The sequence below is a fragment of the Synchiropus splendidus genome, chromosome 15 (assembly GCF_027744825.2).
Source record: "Synchiropus splendidus isolate RoL2022-P1 chromosome 15, RoL_Sspl_1.0, whole genome shotgun sequence".
Lineage (NCBI taxonomy): Eukaryota > Metazoa > Chordata > Actinopteri > Syngnathiformes > Callionymidae > Synchiropus > Synchiropus splendidus.
The window spans coordinates 3,232,088-3,245,298 of NC_071348.1; the positions used below are offsets into that span (position 1 = coordinate 3,232,088).

The window sequence follows — 13,211 nt, forward strand, 5'->3', positions numbered from 1 at the left end:
AAATGCCAAGTGTGCCCGGAACAAACAGAACAGACTGTATATTCCGCATGGTGCCGAGACCTGCAGAGCTTTCCGGGGCGCAAGGTCTCGGTGAGATGAAGCCTTGCTGAGCCGCAGGGAGCCTTTTTTCTTTTTTTTTTTCGAAGAAACAGGAGGAGCCAGAAGGGAGCCGCATCAGAGAGGAGCCTTTGAACTGTGGAGTGGGCTAAATCTTCATGCTTAACACGTCAGAGAGAGGATTTATAGATGCCCCCTGCCACTGTCAACAACCCCGCCCGGACCAAGTGCACCCACTTGGGCTGTAAGTGTACAGAGCAGCTATTCATACTCACCAAGAGAGCCTCAAAACACAAAACTAGCCGAGTGAAATTGTTCTGTTCAATTTTAAAAAGGGTTGAAATGGGTTTCAGATTCAATTTTACAGGAATGCAAAACTAGAAAAATAGGTAGTCCAGTTTGGAGAGGACTTTCTTTGCGTCTTGTTCACAAGTGATGGAAGATAGGGCCACGAGATCAACAACAGAGAGCGCCCTCCTAAGGCAATCTGTTTTGGTGAAGTAAAGGCAAAGGTCTGGCTTCCCTCTATGTCACCACTCTCACCTGTGGTCACATGTTATCTAGAAGTAGAGCCACTGCTTTGCAACATCAAGACCAGCCAGTTTCACATGTTGTCAGGAGGTCTTCAGGACACCGTCCCTGGGAGGTGTTCTGGACGCGTTCTATTCGGAGGAAGCCTTGGGGCAGACACAAGAAACGCAATGGAAGATGTCTCTCTATTTGCACAAAAGGTGTCTGGGGTACGGGAAGAGTGGACCTCTACACATGTAAGGCTGTGTCCCATTTCTCATCCTAACACTCGCTTTTGCGCCTTCACGTGTCAGTGCAGTGTGTCCCAACACTCCTCAGACCGAGGGCACTCGCCATTCACCAGTAGAAATGAACCCTTCAAACCCAGGGAGCTCCGGAGCTGACTTGAAACCAGGTGAAACCAATACGAAGGGTGGAGAGCTTTCCAGGATACCAAAGTACTTTATTTAGAAACAATGAAGAATAGGACAACAGGGACATTTTAGTAAAGAGGACTACTCTTCCGTTCTTGCCTACTTTCTCTCGTATCACACGTTAGCGACCCAAGTGGTCTGCCGTGTCCGACAACATGAAAAATACAACATGGATGTACAACAGTATGTTTTTATAGGGCTAGCATCCAGGCTAATGTTAACATCCTCATACCTCTAAAAGATCTATCACCGCAACACAGCGGTGGCTCCGCCCACTTCTTCGCTGGTTCACTAAACCAAGTGAGATGATCAGCGCCGACGCAATAGGTTGCAAAAATGTTGGAGATGGAATTTCCAAAACGTCTCCAACAGTGGATATGCAGGAAACGAAACAGCCCGCAGCCAATGACATGCTGTCTTCGACGTAAGTGAACACGTCACGCGTAAAGCATAACATCATGAAGTGCTGTCCCAATTCTTATGGAAGTCAAGTCACTTCACTTCGTCGGAGGGCACTTCATAGTGGAGGGCACTCAAACCAAGTGCTAGTGTTAGGGGGAGAAATGGGACACCGTCAAAGTGATGCAAACCCGATTCAAGTCCTGTCTCTCTGTGTGCATTACTGTGACAACTCAACATTTCATGTGTCCTGAAGTAGCCATGGAATTGATTTGGCACCTGTTCTTACCAAGCTACTTCTCGGACACTGCTTTCCAATGCGTCTGCACGTTGGGTCGAAGAAAGCCGGTGGGAGCAGGATTAATCCAGTCCCCCGCGGTAATTAATTGTCAGGATGTTTGGCTAATAAATCTTGGTTATCTGGCCTTCCAATCATGGCAGCAGATCGCGCCGACCCAGCCGCCGGAATTTCAACAGCCACTGTTTTTTAGCTTTGAAAGATGTGGAGGCAATATGCTTGATTCTCCTCCCCTCCTAATTCAATTAAACCCAGATAGGACGGTGCATTCCTGAAGCTGTGGTGCACTGGCAGATTAGCCTCTAATTGGCGGTGTTCTCCGGTGTGTGCTTTCTAAAGCGCTTGCAGAGGAAGAGAGGATGGCTAAAGAACAGCCAGTGTTTGTAGTTGAGCTATATATATTTAAATACTGCAGCAGAGTCTGGGCGTCTGGCTGCTGAGGAACTCTCAGACATTCGAATGAGCGAGACGCCCACACACCTGCAGACATATACCGCAACAACAGAGGACTTGACGCTGATGATGCTGCCGGTTGCCCTGCTGACCAACAGCTTCCATCACCTGCAGCCAGATTCTCAGTCTTCACAGGGACTTATTAAACCGTCTTTTCACACACACTAAACACCCCGGCACCAACTCGAGGCAGAAAAATGCTACAGTGGAATGTAAACAGAAAATACCTCCCCTCACACACAGAGGAAACCAATACACATGGATTGGTCAGTCGGTGCTATTTGGACCTTAATTCACGCTTAAACTCATCTACGTCGACAGGATTTGACGTGTGCATTTCAAATTACAGAAACTCCTCAAGCTATTATTCCATCTGGATTATTCAATCACCATATCTAATAGGAAGATTGCTGGTCATACAACTGTCACTAGAGTAGCACCCGAGCCGTCGACATGCAGGTGTATATGATCTTGAAAATATAGAGTAATGAATAAACACATGCACATCATATTACCAATGACAGAGCGATATATCAGAATAAACCTGTACATAGTCACCATGGAAGGTTAACAGAGCAGCAGGGCTGTCTCACTTGAGAACCTAGGCACAGATTCGAACCCAAGACCGCGCTGTCTGCCTCGGTAAAGATGATTTGAGTGTGGTGTAACGGTGTAAAAAGAGCACCAGTCTCTTTCAGAGATGGCTTCTCTGATCCCAAAGAGGCCTCACATAAATTAGGTTAAGTGATGTGCAAATCCCACAGCTGCTGGTGGGAGCACCGTGCAGATGTGTGAGGCGGCATCCAGCTGTGAAGCCACGACTGCCCCTGCCACCTCAAAGGCAAGACATGTTAAGACGCACCAAGTGCTCCCGACCGAGGTCTGAAACATCACTCTTCCCGGCGAGATGAATCTTCAAATCCTTGTTTTCTCAGCAGTGAAAATCATTACAGGGAAACCGAATAAAAGTCGATGAGTTTCCACTGAAGTCGTGATTATGGCGCTCTTTTATCGCTCCCTTCAGAGCGCGTCGCCCTCGGCAAGGTGACAAGAAAACAGCTCGCGTGGTCGACGCGAGAGCGCTGCAACTTCATAATTGTACAGCCACGATGATAAAAATGATGCGATGCGCCTTGATGGAATTGACGCGTGGCTCCCAGAAGCTGACGTGAATGGACATTTTGCAGCACGACAGCTTCATATAAACCAATTACTGCACTTGCATGTAAGTCATCACACTCAAGTGCCTTCGTGACGGCTGAGCGTTCAAGACGAATGCCACATTTATTCATGCATGTCCTGCATTTGTGGCGCACCAATCTTCCGTGCGTGGCACATCCCTGTTCAGTCCTCTGATATTAATATCTGAGCAAATACTGTTAGACAGCTCCAAGTGTGGGCCCCCGAGCAGTCATTAGCTGTAACAACCTGGGAGTGCTCCTCCAAGGGACACGCTTTTCAGAGCGATTACAAACAATCCAGAGAGACGGAGAACGGCAGACAGAGGATGCCTCGACAGTCCTGAACTTCTCTGATGCTCCCAATTGAATGTAGAGAGAGTCACGACTCAAAGGAACATAACCATGACCAGGACAGTTCAAAGGAATTACGCTCACTTACACAACACACAAAGTCATCTTTAAAACGTCTGAGTTCGGAGTCTACTTAAAGCTGAATCCCTTCAACGCCCAAAGAGACATTTCGAGGCATATATGTGTGGAGCCTTTTGTCCCTTCAACATGTAAGCTTCTGAGACGATCCTCCACTCACCAATGACAGCTCCAATCCCCATGTAAGCCTACTTTAATTCTCCTATTCTGTTTGACACAGACGACAAACGGTCTACATTCCAAAGATATTGAAAGAAGTGAGATTGTCTCTGAATTGAAAAAGCAACTTTCTCGATTCGATCTTTTACCCCACCTTTACAAAAAAGTGCTCAGCACAAATGGGGCCTTTTCAAGCGTCCAGAGGGAGCCACCGAAAATGACAGAATACGACATGGAACACATAACAGGCCTGTGCACGGCGCCGAAAATAAACAAAGAAGACGGCATAACACTTGATGAAGTTGAGAGTGGGCATCTGAAATGTGGGCACCTGCAGCACAAGTTGTGACAGTATGACTCCTCAAAGTCTCGTCTGAAAACATGCAGACAGAAGACCGTAGTCTGGCCCTGCTAAACTGAGACGCTACAACAGTCTTGCGCAGCATTAACGGAATTGTTCTCATGTCAATAGTGAGATCAGATGCTTCGTGAAAGAGTCATAGAAAAAGCCTCACCGCTCTCGACTTGTTCGCGAGCAGACTGCTGATCACAAAAAAGAATAGATGGAGAAGTCAAATATTTGATTCTGTGGCCAAGTTTGTGTCGCTAATATAATGTTCCTCGATCTCTTTGCAGGTCAGTACATCAGTATTTGATTTTAAAAAGCAGGAGTCTATTCTATCTTTTTTAGACCACTGAGGAGGAGATTAAGAGCACGAGAAGGACCTGGTTAATGCCGTGCCAGGCAGCTAGAGCGCCAGTTTCCCACGACAGCTGCCGTGATATATGACTTATTGTGTGTAATTCAAACAGTCATCAATCTCCCGACAGTCATTCTGCTTGCATCAGGTCTTTCAGATTCATTATCATATCAGTTAACACAATTTAATGCAAATGGCTCCACCCAGTAGTTGCAGCTACGTGTCCATTACCGCCCGGGTGTCAGTGCAACACCATTCACGGCGGCAACAGATTTCAGCAGGGAGGAGAGGTGGAGGATGGAAATAGCTAGTGTTTAGAGGGAAAGACAGCTTTTTGTGTCTCTGTTCTCTGAAGAACTCGCTTGGCACTTGAAGGCTTTCTAACCAGATGTTACCTCAAGAGGATCCTGCGTCGCAAATCATTGTTATTTTGAACAAATGCAGAGTGATACCCCCAATGGTGAGGATAACCACCCATCTGTGAGGGAAACACTTGAACACGTTCATCTGTTTATCCATTCTGATTCGAGATCATGTGGTGGGGGCAGCAGCTGAAGCAAAGAGGCCCAGACGTCTCCCGAGGCTCCCCACCCCTAAAACACCATTTCAAATACCAGCATCTCCTTCATGAGGACAGTTTGAGGAAGACCAAACTCAAACCAGGGCTTCCATCCAGGTATCCACTAAACCATCATTTATGTTGCCTGGTTACAACCTGCGTCGACTACATAAATAATTCCTTCATCCCAATGTGCTGTCGTAATCAGTCCAAACTAAATGAGTCACTGTCATCAGCTCAGCTCACAAGGTCTGTGAGACCAGCAGCACCACCTGGCACTTCAGCTCACCAGATGTGAGGCCACAGACAGAGACTGAACTACTCTGTGGTAGTAATTCTCATGTGAATAGAACAGCACAGGCATGTTGATTTGTTTTTGTTTATTCTGATACACAGCAAGTAAATAGTCTGCGGCTGAACAATGGCTTCCCAAACACGCTGTTTGGTAGCAACAATAGAGTCCACATACAGCGAATGCTGTTAAATTCACTTTCTAAAGTCTCAGTTTAAAGTTAAAAAATAAAGCGATCGCTTCACTTTCATCTGAAGACACATCCTGAGACACTTTAGTTCTCCTCTGAGCTTCAGCAGCAGAGCCCGGTGAATTTAGTTATTTTTTTTTTTACTGTTGAAGCTTTAAGTGTCTGTCAAGGTGGGAGCGGTTTTCCCAGTGAGGGCTCTCCTGGTGGAGTCGGGGCTCCCCAGGGGCCATGGGACATTCCGGAGCAGACGACAGAGGACGCCGCACCGTGATGTGGGACTGCTCTTCTTTATTTCCCTCAAGAGAAGCAGTCAACCGTACAATGAAAATATGGCACCGAATAATGACTTTCAAATATCGAGTCAGCACATTAATAATAAGTGAAAAGGTGACATGATAAAATAAAGCAGCTTCTTTTCCTGACAACCTGTACAGCTCACACACCCAACTTTAAATTAAACACCTCCTCTGTCCAATAAAGCCTTCATAGACAAAAAGCACACTCCGATGGTATATAGGGGAATAAACACCACCATTTTAGATTTGTTTGAATAAATAGTTTCCACTTGAGTGCTACGCTTCCCTCTATCTTGATGCTATTTTCATTTCTCGCCAGCCAGGATTTGTTATTTTATGGATGCGGTCACTGCTTTAAAGAGGATGGCGCAGGTGGATTTTAAACTACACAGGAGATCATTTCTTCTCAACCGCTTCTGTTGCTGACAGTCTTCGGGCTGCCTGAGCAATGACACCTGTCACATCAGTGTGGAACTCACCTCGCGAACGCAGAGCTAAAATGAATTAGCTGAAATGAAGCAGCAAAACTTCATTTCACTGAGCATTGTTTATTTACCATCCTTCACTTTAGCATTTGTAAACGAGCAAATAAGCAAAAGTGCTAACCATTTCTTTGGATAAAAAAATCCAAATGTGATGCTGAATTGAAGTCCCAGATTTGCTCCGCCGCTGCCAGGCAGCGGGATGGGCGGAGCTATTTCAAACAGCCGCATAAGTCTGAAATCATGCGAGTGTGTTTACCGTGAAGGAAGCACAAGGATTCCTCATTATTGCTGTGCCGTCCTTCCACTGAGGAGGAGGCTGAGATGGTCGCCATGGCCATGTACTGTGCACAAATGCAGACTGTGACCTTTAGGTTGGACAGTTCCAAAGCCCCACAGCCACCATCCCTTTCACACATGACTGACGAATAATTACTCTTATGCAAATGACAAAGAGCGTCCAGCATTAGCCCCAGATGCTGACAGAAATATGCATTACGAGGGAGGATTTAAATGGAGGAAAACATTTCAGCAGCACCTTGTTAACAGTCAGAGCCTTTGATGATGATGCAAGGGTCTCAAGCCAGTTCAAATTCCCTCAGATGAAAGGTCAGGTCACGGGTCCATCACACAGCACATGTTGACTGGTATCCCAAAAACATTTCCCAACTATTAAAGGGACCCTAGTCGGCCCTGCTCCCAGAATAACTGGCTGACACCAGCTAGAAAACAGACTGTTGACTGGATAATCTGAATCCACAGCTCTATGAGCCAGACAAAAACGGCCTGACATTGGGATGGGCAACATGGACAAAAACAGTGGTCGAGATAGATGTTGGAATATCGGCGATAACGATAGTAGTGGGGTTTGTCTCCAACATTGTTATTTGTTTATGTTTAAATATAATAGTTAACTACTGTGTCTGACACACTGCTCAGCCAGTTTTATTTAGGGGTTAAATTGAGCCGTCTGTCTGCTGTATCTCACGTCTGTCTCTTAACAGTTGACTTGAACTGTGAACCCATCAAGACACATTTCATAGATGCTGTTGAAGAAATATTAGAAACCATCTGAATATAAGATCATGTAGTCATATTCTATTCTCGAAATCATAATACAAACTGTCAGTGCTTTGTCTGGTGTGATGAAAAACCTTACCACAATTCTCTCTCATAAATGGTTGGGACCTGCATGTGTTGATGTGGACCAAGGTAGACGACCGTGTCAGAGAACCACTGAGGACCACTCCATCTCATAAAATAAACACAGATCCAGAGACTCAGAGTCGACCAGTGACATTATCAAAGGTCCCCTGTATTAAAAATGAGTTTAAAACTATGATCGTGAAGCAAAGTCCACCACAGTCTCTGCAACTGTCACACGCCGTTGTTGGCTGTCAAGCGCCGCGGAGGTGGAGCGTGTCTCGTGTTTATCGAATGCATAGTGAGATGCAGAATTGTCATTGTGGAGATTGTGTCTGGTGGTATCTCGCGTACGATATGTTAGCGGACATCAGAGATCCCAGAGGAGCACATTCAAAACCATGTCTCACGTCCGCTGAAGCAGGATTTCAACTCACAATCTTCATGTTGTTTTCACTCACTAAAGATGCCCCTCACATGGAATGGGTTTAATTGAAGAAGATGCCTTTGCAGAGTGGAACTTTTCGGAATCTTTCCAGAAGATTGACAGGCAAATCCTTGAACACCAACTTCACTGATGGCGGATGTGACATGGTGCTTCAAGTTCCTCATCTGTATAATTAAAACAGGTATCGAATCAAGGCTCAAACACGTCAATTTAGGATAAAGCGGAGCTTTAAGAGGCTCCCGCAGCACCTTCCTCTGCCATATGCTCTCTTCCCTCGTTTCACAAAACCGTTTCAACCGTAGCAACAGCTGGCTTAGCTAACAGTGGCACAGCGGACCAGCACTGCTCAATTACAAAACTGTTTCCGTCAAACCGCTCAAGACTGAAGACCAGCGCTCTCCTTCAGTTCTCAGCCTCGGAACACACATTCTGAGATTTGTGTCTTGCTTTAGCCTTGGCAGGAAGTCTGCGTGTGCGATCGGCAAACATTCCGAACGAGCTGCGAACTAAAACACGGGCAGAGACGACTGGAAAATATCCAGATACTGACTTTCAAACCAAACCAGGCGGAAAGTACAAAGCTCACTCCAAATCCCACATCACCAAAGATGGAATGTGTGATTAGCCCAAAAAGGGGAAGATCTCAGGGAAGGGAAGGGGGTGGGGGAATGGGGAGCAAGCTCAGAGCGAGACAGAAGGTTCCAGATTGACTTTAAAGTCAATTCAAGTGTTCACGTCTGATTTATCAAGTTACACTACAAATAAGTCTCACCTAAAAAAGAGCATCACTCTCCCAGCAAATTTGTGCTCCATATATTTGTGCAGAGATCTTTCACCAAAAATCTATCTGAGCGTGACACTTCTGAGCATCAATGAGGAGACGACATCGGATGGTTGATCGCCCACAAACTGGATGCAGACCAAGAAGTAAAGCCCATAAAGGAACACACTCATACAACACTGGATGTAAGTGAACTCTGGAGAGACGACTGGAGTTGTGAAGTGAGAGACCAACTTGGTTGAAGTTCAGGTTCATCAACACATAAGATGAAGCAACAACCCCCACCATTTCTCCCAGCATGCCTTCGACCACCAGCGGAGCTATCAACGCTAGCGTGCAGATCAGGATACAGGAGGCAGCAGTAGCTCTTTAATAGGTAAATAACAGTTGGAAAAACACATAAAGAGGTTTGTTCTGAACCGGTGTACATCCTTCATCGTTACTTTACAAAATGTTTTGGGGGTGTTTTAACAGTGAAGATATTTCAGTCAGAACAGGACCGATTCCATAAAAAGGAACGTCAAGTGCAAGTTGTTTTCGTGCCTCATATTTTTTTGTGGCCTACAGGTAGATTAAAGAGTTAGATTCATGTCAACTGGCGACTTAGTTTTGAAAGCTGTGTCTGGTGTGTTGCCATGGAGACCTGCCCTGGTCGTTCAACAACTCCTTCAACAAGAAGAGGCCAGTCAGGGCAAGCAGGAATCAGGGCTCAGAATCCAATCGGATCATGCTTTAGATGTGGCATTCTTTTCCATGAAATCCTTCTCCAGGGAGAAGAGGTCAAGTATCTTCGTCTTGTTCATGGAGTGAGGTGGAGTCAGGGGGTCGACAGACAGGTATGGCGGTGAAGAAAGAGCTGAGCTAAGAGACTGTACTTTCACTTCTAAAGGCCAGTCCCATAAAAGAGACCAGGAGCCCCAGAAATAAATTAGAAGCTAACACCATCATTAATTAGTCCACGAAAAATCACTGAAGCGGCTCAGATCCAAAAAGCATGTGCTGTCTAACAACACTTGAAACGCCAAAAAGTGCCCAATTAGTTTTTGCCAAGATACTTTCCGTGTAATTTATTGAGCCTTCAGTCTTTGTAAACAGTCACAAACATCTGAGAGGACTCTCTAACTACTAAACCCTGTCACATGCACCCAATTATCCTGAAGCAAGCGCCCAAATCCCCAAAGAAAGATGCTCCAGCTAAGCACAATTGTCGCACACCAGCAATTTTCGTGAGAGTCATTATGTTTCAAGTGACTTCCTCTCACCTGAGTTGCACAGATTAGGTTCCCACCATTACGTCGTTGAGCCAAACTCTCGTCACAAAGCTTCATTCTTAAACTGCGCTAATTAGAAGAGCCACCAAAGCAGGGTGACATTACACACCGGCCTGTGTGTTTGGTGAGTGAGAGCGGGACGACAAAGAACAATGCAGTTGTCTGCTGTTTCGGCAACACGATCCTTGTCTCCATTACTCAAGTTAAACAGCCAATTGTCTCAAAATAAGAACGGAAAGAGGCCAAAAAGCTGCTTCGGTGAAAGGCAGTTTATTATTTTCATAGTTGTACTGCCAGATAATGTCATGTGTGGGTGAGCCTAATTGAATTCATACACCCGACCCAAAAGAGTAGCAGGGACGAGACAAGCCTGGAAATGCATTCGGTGGCTTCACTGAGGAGCGGCTCACACTATTTGCCTATTCTGGGTGAGGATTCACAGCCACGTTGATAATGTCAGAAAATATAGTTTGTATTCAGTCCAAAATGTAACAACCAGGGAGGACACAAGCTGTTATCTGCCTTTGCACAAAGTATAGGCTCAGAAGGCCATTATGTGCGGACGGCAAATCATTCCAACGGGCAGGTAGATTCGTGGAGCGCTGCCATTTCAGAGATAAGTGATGAATTAGATGGGAAGCATCGCTGAATAATGCCAAATCAGACGCAGCAGAGGGCAGGAAATCCAGAAATTATTTATGTGTGTGCGGCTGGTCCAGCTTTCCAGGCCCACTAGAAATTCCACCAACCATTACATCATCTGTGTAATGTGCGATACATACTTCTCTGCTTCGGTCATTCAGGGGTCGCCACCACAAGTCCCCCAGCTTAACCTTGATCATCCTCCCCATCCTGGTCATGACCTCACAGAACACATCCATGGACCTTACCGGTCCTCTTCAGCACAGTCCTCTCCATCACACTTCCTCACATGAGCCGTCAATCACTGTCTTCATCCAACTCGTCCAACTCTGAGTCTCAATACCATGGGTCAAATTCATGCCCAGGGGCCAGATCTGGTCATTCAGGAAATACATACCATCGAATTCAAGGAGTGCACAAAAAGCATTTTGGTTGTTTCAGCCCAGGTCTGTGTTGGAATTGTTCACCCGCTGCGTGTTGGAGTTTCTCAACCACTCGACCTGCATTCAACCCTGCCAGCACTCTCTTCTTCACCTCCATCGACCGCTCAATCTTACCTCTCACAAATCCATTTAATGACTTCCTGAGCATTCATCCATATTAAATTGCTTGAAAGGCAGTTGCCAGGCAACACAAACTCCTGACTGGCCAACACCAACCACATCTGACAGCAGCATTTTCAAGTGCCACACAGTTGTTTTCCCCACGGCAGGACATCATCGCTATCTGCGACTTGATGTTTCCACGTCTGTAGCAGGAAGCTAGAATCTCAAGCGGTGAGAAACAGCTGTGAGTCGAATATCAAAACTCAGAATACTTTTATCAAATCAAACTCAGAATACTTTAATTAGCTGTAGGCTTCTTCACTGAGGCTGCTGCCCCCACGACACTGACAAAAGACAGTGGAAGAAGCTGTGATTATAGAAACCATCATGGCTGTGGCTTGATAAACATAACACAGCACACAATATCTGCGCTCCTATTTTGAAAGGACAGCTAATCCAACTGCTGGATTTTAACTGGCCATTTCAGCATTAAAAGTAGGCTGTATACCTATATCTGTTATTCCATAGTCCTGATTCATTTAAGAGACAAAATAAATTCTTGTCTTAATTGATCCAGTGAGAAACATTTGATATTTTTCCTTCTGCAGCGCCTACATATCTGTTTCATTTTGAATCACAATGGAAAGCACATTTATATGGTCATAAAGGTCCATTTTTTATAGCAACCTCATATATGGTGTTAAATAACAGTCAAATGTTGAAAAGGGGAGAAAAAATAGAACCAGTCTGTAACATACAAGCCAGGAGGGCAAGTCGCCAACTGAGTGTCTCAGTAACAGTTGTCATAATCTTCTCGTGTATTGATGCCAAAGTTTTCAACCCTATTCCAAGCAGGGGGTTCTCAGACAACTAAGAGCAACTTTAGTCTTGTTGTTGTAATTCTTTAATCACACATTAAACACAACAAGTGCGGTTCACCATGCCGCACTAACGCGATCTTGACCTGTCGGGCTTTTTTTGTGGTCGATCACAGCAGTCTTGCTGACAGGTTGTAAGGACAACGCGAGCGGGATATAAATGACCTTTTAAATAGGACGATGGCGTGTGCACACGGAGATACGGACAGCTTGAGGGAAGAGCGCAGGCCGCCGTAATAGAGTATTAGACTAGTGGAGTTGGCTGCGGCGCTGTGATAACACCTCCGCCACAGCAGACGCCGCAGCGATCCCGCACAGACTCATCCTTCCGCACACTCGGGCAAGTCTGGAGTCCTGGTCAATGACACCCACACATGGTTAAACCCACGCAGAGGTGAGGGGTGAGGGATGTTCTGATGCAAGACTGAAACTAACTGACAGGAGACTATTCATGGCCTTTAGAAATGTTCCCCCACTCTGTGTTTCGAAGCTTCGCCAGGTCAACCCCTGACGCCTAGGTCAATAGGGGGAGATATGTGGGGAATATACTCAGAGAGCTTTTCTGTTGTTGATTTAATAAGTTCCTTAAAACACAGTCTAGAAGACTTGAGGTGAAAAACACCATGCTGAACTCCCAAATCACAAGCCTTAAACGCACACAAACTCTTCTTGACAACAGCACCGCAGGGCACGGAGCGAAGAGGCTCGGGAAGGATTGTAATCAGCGAGCGTTGGAAGCGGGAAGCACAGAGAGTCTGGTGCTTCAGTTGAGTCAGAAAATTGATTGTGAGATACTTAAGTTACAACACACATGTCTGCGCTGCCGTCTGCATGGATGATGAGGTGTGAAGCTGGTGCACACTCATCAGTATTCCCCCGCTCTGCCAAGTAACTTTGGAGGTCTGGAAGACACTTCATCGTATCAGCTGGTGAAGTTTCACGTTACCACACAACAATCGTCCTGCTTCCTGCTGGCATGGCAAGCACTGTCGCACTTGAGAATCTCTTACAGCTATACAGAGAAACTATATTTTAAAAATATAAGCTGCCAGGAATCTTCATG

At 45.8% G+C, this 13,211-nt stretch overlaps 1 protein-coding gene across 8 annotated transcripts in view; it reads right to left on the bottom strand.

Annotated features, from left to right (window-relative positions):
- The window catches only part of ptprub (protein tyrosine phosphatase receptor type Ub), a 152,399-nt gene that overhangs the window by 84,287 nt on the left and 54,901 nt on the right, over positions 1–13,211 (bottom strand). The gene's annotated exons all lie outside the window — the stretch shown is intronic.